Source organism: Condylura cristata, unplaced genomic scaffold (genome assembly GCF_000260355.1).
Source record: "Condylura cristata isolate star-nosed mole 26May11 unplaced genomic scaffold, ConCri1.0 scaffold00002, whole genome shotgun sequence".
In the NCBI taxonomy this organism is placed as follows: Eukaryota; Metazoa; Chordata; class Mammalia; order Eulipotyphla; family Talpidae; genus Condylura; species Condylura cristata.
In genome coordinates, this window is record NW_004567103.1 from 74,899,063 (window position 1) to 74,914,528 (window position 15,466).

The following is a 15,466-nucleotide window of genomic DNA, read 5'->3' on the forward strand; positions in this document are numbered from 1 at the left end:
TAGAAGTTACAATGGCTTGTTACCCTGTCCATACTGGCCAAAGTACATACATAGATGTGCAGTAAGTATATCTATGGTATTAAAATTTCATGGGTGAATAGAAGTTCTTAGTGTAAGCAATTAAGGCACATAAAAAATAATAAATAGAAGACGTGTAGAGTTCTGATCGGGGCATATAAAACGTACCAATTCTGAAATGCATGGAAACTCAAGATTCAGAATGATTAAAGCCTGGCCTAACATTTTCCAGTGAGATGTGGCTCCTCCTTATACAAACCCCCAAATGTATGTGTAAGAAAGATAGTAATCAAGTCAGAGTAGAGTTTCTAACCACATAGGAAGTTACCTAATACAACCAAGCAATTCTTTCATTTTTATTTTTATTTTTATTGAGGTACAATAGGCATCAACATTGTGTAAAATTAAGGTAAGAAAAATGATTTGATAAATTGTTACCATAATAAGGTCACATTACACCTCACATACCATTGTGTGTGTGTGAGAGAGAGAGAGAGAGATTGAGATTTAACATCTACTCTCTACTAACTTGAATGCATGTAATATATTAATGTCAACTATAGTTTCATACTTTACATTAGATTCCCTGTTTTCATCTTGTAACTGGAAGTTTATAACCTTAAATCAAAAACTCTCCATTGCTTCAAACCCAGTCCTTCCAACAACTGAGTTCTACTCCATTTCTTTGAGCTGACTTTTCTTATTAATTTTTTTTTTTAAATTGAGGTAACATTGCTTTACAACATATATGAAGTATGACATTAGGGTATAGGTTCAGCACAATCATATTGCCCATAATTCTCAACCATAGTCTTTGACAAAACATTGAAAAAAACTTAAATTTTATGTGTTTGGGGGAATTGGATAGTTGAACTATTTTAAATCTATTTAACAGGATTCTTAAAATATTTAAAATGAACATCCACACTTTTATCAATGTGGATAAATCTTGATGTTGTAATGTTAAGTGAGAAATAGTAAAACTGAATATAGAACTCATGATATCATGTATGCAAACTTAAAAGCACACTTTAAATTATTATATCATTCTTTATTATATCAATTATTATATCATATTATATCAGTTATTATATCACTATTCACTCATACATACATCATAGTAAAAGTATAATTTGTGCACAGCAAGGATGCTTTCCCAGTACAGGATAGTGGCTAATAAGTCAATAACTATAATGTTTTATTTCTTTTTTTGAAAGAAAATATTAATGTAAATATGACAGAAAACATCTTTAGTGGTGGGCATATGAATATTTATTACTTTATTTATTCTTTGGTATGTTTGTTTCTAATTAAAAGTAAAACATTTAAAGCACTGTAGGGATCCAGACATAGATAGAAATTTTCTCAATCTGGTAATTGAGGAAATAAAGAAAACAGACAATCTCATATGAACTGCTGAAAAAAATACAACTAATTCTACTTTCATTGAAGTAATAAACACAACTTTCCACTATCAACTTGTGCACCTAGCCAAGATAATATAGCCAAAGAAAGCAATGAAACTTGTATATATTAGAAAGGAAGAGGCAAACCATTGCCTCTTCTATCTAGAAAATCCAGCAGAACAAAACAAGGATGTTTAGAACTAGCAAGCATACTTAGGAAAATGGCTAAAGAAAAGTCCAAGTTTACTAATCAGTAGTTTTATTCTACCCTCTTGTAACCATTTAAAAAGAAAAATAAAAATAAGAAAAAAATAATATTAAGAGCAACAATAACAACAAAGACATAAGTACTAGGATAAATAAGATATGCCCAGGGAATATTAATGAAAGTTATAATACATTACTGAAAGACATGAACAGTGACCCACATTCATAGAAAGATGTTCTATTTATATGTTGTTGCATTACAAGTTAAGACTTAGTTATTTTAAAGAACTACGTTTTGGGGGGCGTGTTTTTGGTTATGATTCCTTAGACTGGCATTCTTTGTGTTTCTCTATAGTTAGCTGGAGCTTGAGAGTCCAATGTGACCTATCCCAGTTAACTGGGGATTGTGAGTCAGTCACCCCAGCTCTCCTCCTCTACAGAGCTGGATTGGGCTTCTTTACAGCATGGTGGTTTTAGGGTTCCAAGAGAAAAGAGAAGTTTCAAGTTCTATTTTAAGATCTAGCACCAGAACTTTGTGTTATTTTTGCCTTATCCATTAGTCCAAAAAGTCATACAACCTTCCATATTTAAGAAGTTGATAAATGGACTCCACCTCTCCACCGTAAGACCATAAAAGACACATCTCAAAAGAGATCAGGGACATCCTGGGATGAAGGAATTTTTGGTCATTTAACAAACTACCACATATTTCACATCACTGAACAGTAAGGCTCAAGAATAATTCTCCCTACAAAGTTAAATTCAATCCAATAAAAAATATATAAGGACAAATATATTTTTAAAATAAAGAGTAGAAAAAAGGATTGTGTATCTGCTGAACTTTGTAATAACTAAAGGGTATGTCAGTCAGTAAAGAAAACTTTAGTCACAGAATTAATGAATATTAATTATTATTTCTTTAAAAATAAAATTAAACTTATACATTATAATATGTGCAAAATTGTTTTCAGATGTTACCATATAGCACTAAGAGAATGTAATGGAATATGTCCCTTTAATTTAGAAAGTTTAAGTAAGTATATTGATGCATTTGGCTATAAATAAGTTATAACATTCTGTACAATAATGAATAAAGTGAAGAACCAAGTTATAGATTGGGATAACATATTTGTAATTCCTATTTACAAGGAATTAATATTCAAAGTGTATTAATATTTTCTGTAAGACAATAAAAAAGGAATAGGAGGAAGGGCAAATAATTAGGTAATGCAGAGAGAAATAATTCAAATGACCAACAAACTGTCTTTTAATTCTGATTAGTCCCTTTTCAAAACTGGCCCTCTATCTAGGACATACAAACAAACAAAGATGTCCAATTCTCTAATAATGGCAAAATGTGAATTAATAGAGTGAGATTTATTTTCCTTCTTCTGAACAATTTGGAAAAGTTTTGGCTGATTATATGCAGTAATGAAAACTCTCCAAAGTAGATAGCTTCATACATTACTAGTGTGACTTTGCATTATAAAAATATTTTCTGGCCCACCCTGGTGGCGCAGCGGGTTAAAACAGAGCATTAAGAAGTTAAAGCCACTTCCACATGAGTTTGATTCCCGCCTGCCCTGGAGGTGGCCACATGGCATGGCAGACCTCTCCTGACCCGCCCGCTGCTCCCCTCAGCATTGTACTTCGTGGATCTGCCTGTTCTGCTCCCCACTCTGTCCCTGATGAATCCTCTCACCCTCCGCATCTCTGGCCTGTACCCCAGTTCTGTATGAATAAATAAATAAATAAATCTTTAAATTTTTTTTTTTTTCTGAGGCTGAAACCATGCAAAACCTGGGGTGCATTGATAACTCTACATCACTCAGACTGAGAATGCTAGTTTATTAACAAGAGGGAAATTGAAAAAACACAGACTTTCTCAGCCCACAAATGTCCAAATGTCTTAATTCAGATAGTGTCGACAGTATCCGGTAGTTCAAACCAAAAGAAATATGACATTATCCCTTCAAATAGAGCTTAGAATTGGTGGCATACCAATAAATAGTGAACCAGGATCCAACTCCTGGTGGAAACTGGTGGTAGCCCCATAGTAATCTGATGGCTGGCTACATAGCACCAGATGCAACAGACCAGGAGGTAGTACCAGATAAGGAGGCAGAAATGGTGGTGTGGTCCAGAATAGTGGACCAGAAGTGGTGGGCTGCTCTTGAATACAGGTGGATACAGGTCAGCAGTGCCAGTCACAGGTCAGCACTGCAGCAATGCAGAGGCCCAGGCACCAGTGTTAACATCTCTTAGAGATGCTGCACACAGTCCAGCTCTTTTAGAAGCAGTGCCAGAAGATCAGGTACTGGTATTACCAGTATATAATTTGGGGCATAGGTATATATCATGGGGCATAGGTGTTATTTCTTTTGGTCTATTGATACCTATTAGCAGCAATATGCAGAGCCAGAGGCAAGAGTAGCAGTGGGGGAGTCAGGCAGTGATTTGAAGTGCAGATCACATGCAAAGATCCCTGTAAATGAGAGTGTGTAGTAAACATCTCCATGAATGAATAGTGAAAGACTCAGTGAATGAAGGTCTTGATGAATGAAGGTCTTGATCTATGGATGACTCTATATGCTGCCCCACTTATATTCCCTCTAGGGTTTCTGTCTTTTAATTCTGATTAGTCCCTTTTCAAAACTGGCCCTCTATCTAGGACATAATTGCTGCCCATGGGAGTTTAAGCCTGTCTGGTTTTTGTCTGTTTACAAAACCTCACCAGTTTAAAAACCAAAACCTCACGTGTGTCAGTCTACCCCAGTGCTAAATTTGGTTGTCTTACACTGGGATGCAGTGGGGCTGGCATTCTGCATTCAGGAGACATGGGACCTCTCTACAAGCTGTCAGGCAATTTCTATCACAATTTAAAATTTTTAAACTAATTTTTACCTTTAGAGATATATGCTTAATAGAGAAATTCATACAGGCACAAAAGGTGCCTATAGGATGCTAATGTCAGCACTGTATAGAGTCAGAAAACATCAGCATCTATCTAAATTTCTACTGATAATTTAATAAACAATGCATTGTTCATTTACTCTATGGAGAACATGAAGTTTTAAAAAAATTAATTAGACCCATGAGTATTGAAAATATCAGGGGAAAATAAAGTGTTCAAGAAAAATAGAAGGTGATCATATTAATACAGAAAGAAAAAGATCACAATGTATATATTTACTTATTTCTACAGGTAAACAAATCGAAATACTGTTAAATGATTACCACCAGGAAGAGGAGTAAAGAAGGGAAGAGTGGAAATATACAACTTCACATTTTAATGGTTTATGTTTCATAATTTTTACTGAGAATAAATACAGATATTGTGATATAATTTTTTTATTTTAATCAGAATAAAAGACATAATCTCATATATTTTCATAAAATTCCAGAAGCTTCAGTGATAAAAGAGGGCTTAGTGTATGGAAATTTTCTCACAAGAGAAATAAACTGGGAGTGTTTTGCCTGAGTAAGAAAAGATTTCTGTTATTCCAGGAAGTAGCTAGCGGTAAAAATCCAAGATACAAATTGAAACAATCTAACCATTGGAGGCCCTCAAATGTGAGTCATCTGTTATGAAAGGCCATGTGAAATTTTGTCTGATAATCAGAGACATATACCTCCACTTGTTAACAGTTTCTTTGAGAAGCATTAACTGTATTAGCAGGTAGATGTAGAAAGGTCCCAGTATAAACCATTTAACTCTCGGGTTGTAGGATTCCAACTGTCCTGAAATTAACACAGGAAATAATGTCCATAACCTAAACTATATAGTCTATGCAGATTTTAGACTGTGTCAAGAACTAAGTCATCAAAACGGCTAACCACATAAGCATAGCTTGATGAGAAATTCTTGGACTTTTTTTACAGAGAAGTTCTCTATTTTAAGTTTCAGGCCCTTTGCTGTCAAATTCACAGATTAGAAGCATCAGCTTATCAAAGTGCAGAATCTCACTTTATCACAGATTCCTCAACCAGAACATGCATTTTAATGAGATCCACTAGTGATTTCTATTCCTGAATTTGAACTATCACAAAATTCTCTGAGTTTTCCAGGACTAATAATAAGAAATAGCTCATTATATGAAAAAACATATGTACAAATAGTAAGAAGTTTTGATTATTGTTCATAAACAAGGAGAAATGATGAAGAGAAAATAAAAATGACCATGTGTGCGTGTATCACATATATCTATATATAGTACATATAAAGATGTATCATACAAATGTACACATAATAAATTCTACTCTTAACTCTTCCTACCTGTCACTTTCAATGCTCAATGACTGTTTTACATTTTAAAGAGATTTTAGTTTACTTCTATTCCAAAAGTAAGTAACACTCTCAATTAAATGTTGGATAGAAGATAAACATTTTTCATATTTTTATTTTTATACTGGTTACTAGTCAGGACATCCTTAATTTATTATTCTACATTTTATGGTCTATTAAGAATTATTTATATTGTTTTTCAGCATGTTAATTTTTTTTAAGGTTTAACTCCTTAATCTTAAAATAGGTTTTTATTTAATAATCTTTACATTTTTTTTTTTCACATCAGGATTATTTGGAGCTGGGGCATGTGGAAGAGGTTATTGTAAAAGAATATTAAATAACCTCTTCAAGTGGAAATATCTTCCAGGTTGCTTGAAATATTCTAATTACCAACAAAAGCCTTAGCAAAAAATTGTTGACTTCCTCTTTACTATATCCATTTCCTGAAACGTTCTGGCTTCTCACTATGTGTAAAGACATTTAATGGAAAATAATAAATTCAGCAATGTATGGGGACATCACAGCTAAACCTTTTGCTGCATCTTCACAAAACATTGCTTTTCATAAACAGTTTCCTAGCAAGTCATGCTGCCTCTCAGTAGGCTTTGCAGAATTTAGAGCATACTCTACCCAACAGTACCCAGATGGAAAATATGCTCTTGAAATTGGATTTTTTTTTTAAGTACAATTCTTCATAGCCTTCTCATAGAGGAAAAAATAAGCTTGAACAGAATGCATTTAGTGGTATAGTCCATAATTCCCCAACATCTCACATATTTTGATGTTTTTGCTTTTGGCAGTGGAATTTTTCTGATTTAATTAACTCATTAGTGTTAGCAAATGACACAGTGTGAAATTTCTTTTCCTAAGTCACTTATCTAAGTCTTCCAATCCACTAGGGGTATATAGTGATATCAAGTGAACTGCACACTCACTTTATTTTTAAATATTATTTATTTATCTGATTCATTTATACACTTATTTGCTTTGCAACAGCACATAGGCCGCATGTAGTCATTTCATGTTGTACTGAAAGCCTCCCTTAAATCATTAAATGGAAAAGAGGCAAAGGAGGGAACTGACTAACAGGAAAAATCTTGACAAAGACAGACAGGGAGAAAAAGAACAGATGGTTGGAGATGAGCAGCCAGAGCTAAAAAGCTTATCTTGGTCCAAGCCGCTGCCATTCTGTCTCTTAGCTTTTGGTTCATACAGTGTAAAAATGTAGCAATAGTTTGTGTCTGGAAATCAGCTGCCATGCCTCCAGTGACAATAAAAGCAAATGTTCCAGGATAATCCCAACTAAAATTGGATATTCTTTGATCCATGTCACTCATTTATTCATTCATTCACTCATTTATTCATTCATTCACTCACATTTTTTTCACCTTTATTTTTTCTAAGATTTATTTATTTTTGCATACAGAACTGGGGTACAGGCCAGAGGTACAGGGGCAGTGAGAGGATTCACCAGAGACAGAGTGGGGAGCAGAATAGGCCGACTGAAGAAGTACACTGCTGAGGGGAGCAGCGGGGGCAGTTCAGGAGAGGTCTGTCTTGCCATGTGGTCACCTGAGAGGTGAGGATCGAACTCATGCTGAAGTGGCTTTAGCTTCTTAGTGCTGTGCTTTAACCCACTGTGCCACTAGGGAGGGCCTTTTTCACCTTTATTTTACAAACTTTTTATTAGTATATAATGTATAAGTTATAGGTATAATAAAAATGTATGTATTTTGTTACTCTTAGATTTTAAACATCCTCGAGAGTTGAAGATTTGTAATTTACATTTTTGCTGTTTCTCTCATTGTCTCCTTCACTCTCTCCATATCCTTGTCTCTTTAGGAACTAAATCAGGATCTAGGGCAAAATAAATAGATATTAAGTACATATCACTGAAATTCTAATTGTATCTGAGAGCTATTGAGTATCTACTCCAATATTTTAAGAATGTCATCACTGCAAGCTTCATAGTATCCTTGCTTAGCTGTTTGCTGTTGTTATTTTATAGATGAGGAAATTGAGTCCAAGAAATGTTAAAATATTATAAGTTACAGTTGTGAAATTTGAGCTCAGGACTGTCTGGATTTTGCTGCACAGAATGATGATGACACAAGTCAAACAGTAACGTGGGCTCTTCAACATTTCCATACTGAGAAAGATTGACCCTTAGTTTCTCTAGAAAGTACTTAATATTGAGTAATAGAAAGTATTGACATTGAATTCTGAGGGTGAATTTTATGCTACATGAATTTGATCTCAATTTAAAAAAAGATTTCTATAATACAGATTGGAAATCATTGAATTTGGCATGTTTTAGAGGTTCCAAGAGCTTTCCCTGTTTTCCAGTCCTAAAGACCTTAGTTCAATTAAATATTATCTTTTTATTCCAAATATATTGAAGGCACATATTAAACAAAGGCCACCATTTAAGTCTCTAGTGCCTCGTGTTGGTACTTATTTATTTAAGGAAGGGTTCTGGGCCAGTAATTTTAGGGGTTCTGTTTAGCATTTACATAAGCAACTATAAGCTACTGAATAGCATATGGGGTGAGAAGTGTAATAAGCCTGAACTCATGAAATCATGTCTTAAGACCAGTTTTTATCATCAGGCAAAATTTTCCTTCACTTCAGAAAAAAAGCTTTGGTCACATTCCTCAGAGAGTGTTTCCAGCCACTAGTTTATCTGGCAAGGGGTGGAAACCACATTTGGGAATTCTCTTAGCATTCAGTTTTCTTCCAAATCAGATTTAAAATAGACATTTTGTATTTGAGAAGCACTTATTTTTTATTCTCACGTTCAGAATGAAGTCAGCAGTTTTCTGTTTAATCAGAGTGCACATGTAAGCACACACACACGTGCACATACACACAACACACTCATCCACAGACACACTCACAGAGACTTATCCTTCCCCATATACCTCACAAACAGCTGTATCAATAGCAGAAAGTTATTGAGCCCATATATATTCTAAAAGGAAACTGCTCTTAAAGAATAGAAAAATGTATTGCTTTCCTTTCTATGAACTTAAGAGATCAGGATGACAGGATTCCGTCATAAAGCTGATGGTTTCAAGAATTCTTTTTGGTAGCTATAAGCAAACCTTACAAATTCTTGATTCTTCTTATTACCTTCTGGCACCTGTTCTTTGCAATGAGAGGAGGTGCTGTGGAGAGCAGTGGGGAGAAAGGAAGGAAAAGACTTTAGAACATTTGAGTCATAATTCCCTGTCACTCTTGCCTTTGGTATTGGCAATTCTTTCCCTCGTTCTGAGTTTCTAAGATATTTGCATATTAAATTAGAATCTTGGTTTGATATTCTATCTCTAGTCAACATTATTCTCTGCACAAAGCCAAATAAGAGTTTGACCTTACTATTAATGGATCAGGGAGAATGGGGTGTAGGGAGGAACATGCTGATCCAATTTTTTTCTTAATTTTTTTACATCATTCTTCATTTTGTGCATTTTTTCATTTCAGTTGTAGTCCCCCATGTGCTCCACCAGTTTACCTGTGTGCCATCACCATAGTTTCATGAACTCTTCCCACCCCAGTTTTGATCTCATTCCCCTTTCCACTCTATAGCATGTCTCTGATATATAGTTCGTTGCTTTCATTTTTACTTTATTACACTTGCTTCTCTCACTCTCTTCCCGCCCACCCCCCACCCCTGATCCCTTCCGCTCCTGCTATGAGTGAAGTCATCCATTCTTTTTCTTTCTTGCTTATTTCACTAAGCATGATCCCTTCCAGCTCCATCCATGTTGCTGCAAAAGGCATGAGTTTATCTTTTTTGATTAATTATCATTTATCTTATTTTGGTCAGAGTTTCTGGATTAAGACTTGCTGGTTGCAGTGGCTGCTAATAATAGCCTATCCCTTGGTCCTTTAGGAAGGAAGGGAAATCAAGAAAGGGACAGAACTTCACCTTCTCACATTGGTGCCCATTTGCAAGTTGTAGTCATTCAGGAACCTTAAGTCCTGAGGTATATTTCCCTAGCAATCCTGCTTTTTGGTCTGAAGAAGACTCTCTAGGTGGCTCTAGTATGCAAACTTTAAGAAGTGCTTTCACCAATAATTGCCAAACACTGGCTCTCATCACAGTCTAGTGCCTTGGGACCAAAACACCTAGAGAGTTCAGTATTTGGGTATTAGGATATTTTACCAGCTCCCGGATGATTCTGAAGTGCAGCCAGAGTGGAGGTATCTTGTCAGGGGTGGGAAATTCACCCAATTTTATATTCATAAGTCCACTCTACATTATTCTTTATAGGAGTTATACTATGGAGGAGCCCATATGCTGGGTGCTAAACAAGATATGGGGTATACCCATAAGCTTACACAGTTTGTTACCTGGACATTTATGAGGCTGTGAATATTATTTATATTGTCTATAGGTTAATGAAGCTACTGAATAATGTCTTGAATCTAAGTATGGAAAGATCTCTTCATACATTATCTCATTGAAACCTTACAATAATCTAGTGAGAAAAGCAGATTAGGAAATGTAAATTCACAAAAGTGAAGGAATATGTTCAAATGCTCATAACAAAGAAAGCAGAGACCCAAATATTCTAGTGCCTTTTGGCTCTACCATTTCCCTCCATTTCTTCTGCTACTCCCATTAGTAATTCAAAAGAGGAATGGGAAGAGATGGAATCAGAGAGGCAGAAATTGTGATGGAGACAACTCTTTCCATTCATTGTGTGAGAATGTATGCCTGAGCGTGAGTGTATGAATGAGAGAGTGTGTCTGCAGTGTATGATTATGTGCATGTGAGGAAATATGCATTTGAGGTTTTATTTGATTTCGGGCCCTTTAAAATTATATAGTCTATTAACAAAGTTTAGCAGAAAAAAGAAATTTCTGACATCTTTTAATAATATTAGAGTCTGCCTAACACTGATAGTCTATTACTATCTGTGAGGAAAAAGTAAAGAATTTATTAAGGCCAACTCAGATTTCTGCAGATATCAAGAAATAGAATTTTCATCAGAGAAGTGCATGAGGGGAGAGGAGAGATAGTATCAGTGACTATCCTTCATAAAAAGATGTTTAATATCCTGTATTTCTTTAATTCTTTAACCATTTTCCTCTCCACAGAGGGAGGGAGAGGCCTCCAACAAATCTCTTTTAAAAAATGTGCTTTCTTTGTACCCAGAGATATGGGAAATCATAGCAAGGACATGAACATAACTAGATTTATGACATTTGTAATGTCACTGGTGTAGGCAGTGTATAAACAATAATTTTTAGGCTAATAATGTTTTAAGATCTTGAAAAAAATGTTTTCTTTGAGATTTGGGTATTTCTATGTGTGTTTGGGTAAAAAAGTAATTTCATTATTATATTTATAGTTTTTTGTTTGTTTTAGAAATGCTATATTGCTGTTCCATTCTTTCTGTGTTTACAGAGTTGTAGACATCCACTCATTCATAGGAACAAATGTTCAATGAGTGTTTGCCATGTTGCCAAACTTCAGGTATTATTCTCCCTAGGTGAATTAACTACTGTCCCTGACCTCATGGACTCTACTGAAACTTTTAATTCCATGCTATTATTCCTAAAGGTCACAAAAGAAAGCTAGGAGTTACCCAAGTATAGCTTGCTGCTTGTTCAATATCTCCATGGGGTGTGCATCAATCATCATCAAGCCTTGAAAGGAGAAACTATTGTAGATAAATTAAACAAAGAGGAATTAAATGTAAGGAAATTTTTATGAAACTGTGGGAAAGATTAGAGGAACAAAAGGGATGCATAACAGAAGTTACTGTAGACTATAGCTACCTGCTGTTGATGCTGCTTAACTGGTTTGAAGCTGATGGCTTACCCTTTCCTGTTGCCTTCACCTCTCCTATCACATTCATTGTTGACAGAATCCAACATGACCAATTCACTAGAAGCTTTGGTAGTATGGTTACAACTCTAACCCTGAAATATAGGGAGGAGGAGAGTGGGGTAGTCAAATTCAGTAGTCACAGAGCAAGAGTCTGGGCATAGTAGCTGATTCCCAAAGTTTTCCTTAAGTTTTTCAAACCCAGGAAATTATTATTAGGACACTGAAATGTGATCAACTTTAGAAATCTGACTATAACTAATTTTTATGGGCTGAAATATGCCCCCCCCGCCATATTCAAATGTTGATATCCAAATTCCCACTGTGAATTTGGAGTTAATATTTCAGTTAAGTTTAAATGAAGTTGTAAGAGTCTAGGCTTCAATGCAACGTCCTGTTGGGGACCGGCCCCGATCACAGGAAGTTGGGGGGCAGAACAGGCAGGATGTCAAGGTGTGAGAGGCATCTGTGAGTGGAGATTCCTAAGAGGGAAAAGGGGGGTGGACACAAGGAAGACACAGGAGTCGGGGTTTGGTGCAAGTCTTTCTGTTCTGCCTTCAGCAGAAGTTTATTTTATACATTTTAGGCAAGCAATTAACATATGAATGGGGCTGAGATGACAATCTTTTTGAGAGCAGTTTGGGGTCCTATAGACTTTCAGTTAAGATTATAACATTATTGATCTATTAAAATTAAGTCCATAAAATTTAAAGCTAACATTTTTTTTTTAATTTATTTATTCATACAGAATTGGGGTACAGGCCAGAAATGTGGAGGGTGAGAGGATTCACCAGAGACAGAGTGGGGAGCAGAACAGACAGATTGACAAAGTACACTGCTGAGGGGGGCAGCTGGCGGGTCAGGAGAGGTCTGCCGCGTCATGTGGTTCTTCTCCGGGGCAGGCGGGAATCAAACTCATGCGAAAGTGACTTTAGCTTCTTAGTGCTGTGCTTTAATCTGATGCACCACCAGGGAGGGCCCAAAAAGCTAACATTTTTAAGACATGGTTAAATAAAAATTCCTTTCGATCTAAAATGCTATTCTGTGGCCTTCATTACTAAGACATCTTCGAGGGTAAAACAAAGTCAAGGATTAGGGTGGAGACTGGGTGGAGATGTAAAGTATAAAGTAAGGTTTTGGGCTAGGGTGGAGTTATTCATTTGAAAGTCAATTACAAAGAGGTACAGTTAAGGTTCCTCAAAAGCTGAATAGAGGATTTGGGTGAGGTTCCTTATTTGAACTTTAGACAACAGAAAACTTAAATAGTGCTTTAGAAACTGAAAAGAAGGCTTATGTGAGATAGTAGAGAGATGGGATTTGGATTATCGTCTGGTAGGGGCAGTAAAAGAATTCTGATTATTCTAGTACTGCCTTGTCTTATATTAATTTTGTTATAATTGTTTTTATTAATTTTCCAGTTGTAATATTTTTTATTTTTAAGAGAACTTTTCCATCCTAGGGCAATGCTTGCCTGCCTGAGCCAGGCAGCACCTTAAGTCAGTCCAATAGGAAACTGATGGTTGCTTGCAATATTTTGATCATACAAAAAAGGGGGGTCATAAAATGAGCTGATTTTTCAGAGTATTTCCCCTCCGTCTGGAATTTGTCCATTAACAGAAGTTGCATATAGCTCATATCAGTGTCTATGTAAGAAAAGGAAGCGACAACAGAAGCATGTGGATAAAAGAAAAGGCCATGTGAGGATACTGAGAGAAGGTAGTCAAAGGCAAGCTGAAGAGGGAATACTCACCAGAAACCAGCTCTGCCAGCACTTTGATCTTGAACTTCTAGCCTCTAGAATTGCTAGAAAACAAATTTCTAATGTTTAAGCCACCCAGTCTGTGGTATGCTGTTATGGCAGTACAAATTGACTAATATATTAACCAAATAAATAAATGATGACTATAAAGAATCAGATGCCAAATAGCAAATTTAAACTAAAAGTCTATCTTTCCAAAGGATTGGCCTCTTCTATTTACTAGTCAGCACTTTTTTTATATAAGCAAAACTTCCAAATGCATTTGGAAGACTATTTGATGATAGTGATTTCTGAGCAAGAGAGTTAATTAGTTGATACAAAGACTGTTAGTACCAAGTACCAGAGCATCTTTGGGATCTGATTATTTTTCTTGTCTGGGGTCCTTCTGTTATAGGGCATCCCAAATCTGTTAGAGGACAAGGGGAGAGGGGCACCCCTGAAGCCCAAAACCTGCCTGCTCTAAGTGGGTTCTGCCATCCACCGCAACAAGACAAAAACATGTATAACTTTAATGAAAAGGGACTTTAATACAATGAATATGCAATGGAACACAAAGAATATAACTTCTAAATCAAACACCTCAGGTTACCCATCCCCTCGTGGGCAAAAGTCAACCCAGAAGGGATTGGCCCAAAGCGTGCCACAGACTAAAGTACCTTCTGGCCAGGACCCATGGAAAAGGGTCAGTAACGGCCAGACAAGTCTGGGAGGAAAAGAGCAAAATCAAAATCAATATAAACACTGCCAACGTCACCTCCCTACAGGTATCTCACCCAAGTCTGCCTTTAACCCGTCCAGGGTCAGGAAACAAGCCCGGTTTCTTCATCACATGCTTGCTGCACCATGTGGCTTCCTTAGGTCTCCGTCGTTGTTCTCCCTCCTCTTCATTCTCTTCTTCTCCCTTCTCTTCTCTCCTTTTTCTCTGCTCAGCTCCACCCTCCTTCTGGGTGGGGCAGGGAACCTGGAACTTCCCCTTTTCCTAGGGACCACCCTGTTACACTTCTTGAGTAAGTAAATGTGGGCATTTTTTCCCTTAAAGTCAGAAGTGGTGTGCAAATGCAGACCTTACTGCCTTTCTCTTTGTGTGTGTGTATGTGCGTGTGTGTGTGGTGTGTGTGTCTGGCTGATCTAGTTTTGATCCTTTTGGATGACTTATATTCTGATTCTTTCCAGGGTTGTTTTGTTCAAAGGACAGAGGTAGTGGCTGATAATTGGCAGAACATGTTTCTATAGCTATCCAGCTTATTGTCATAGAGTACACTCTTATAATTAATTGGTCAATACCTGTGGCTTATCAGTTGCAAAATGTGAATGCCAACCTATGTCTATATTTTTGACATTAAAATGTATGAAATAAGCTTGACCAGTTTAAGCAATTGAATCAACTTACCACTTAGACAAACTAGGTTATTGAGAACTATCAAGAGGACCCCCATTTTGTAAAATGACAACCTCATCAGTCTATTTTGAAGTATAAAATCCAGTCAGTAGAGCTGCTTCTTAATGGATTTACTCACATTTGCCTTAAAGGAAAATCATCATACCTAACAATCAGATTAGCTACTATGTTCTAAGCATTGGCAAAACTCTTTAAATGGATTTTCTCACTAAACATCACCATAGCTCTGTTACAAAGAATGTTCACTAATGATATTTTAGATGTACCAACTCAAGCTTAAGTAGGATAAATATCTTGTTTAACATTATCATCTTGTAAGGAGTAGAGAATCAAATTCTGAGATTAGTTAGTGTATTTAGAACAATCAAGTTACCATGGCCTACACAACCGTGTATGGTTTAATTGTGACAAATATCTCAGAACTTTTCTCACTTTTTTTCAATTTTGTTCCTAAGAAACCAACCTCCTATTCTGGATCACACCTCCTCCCTTCCCCAACTCTCCAGCAGCACAGACTGGGCCCTCTACCTAAAATAGTCTACACATGCACACA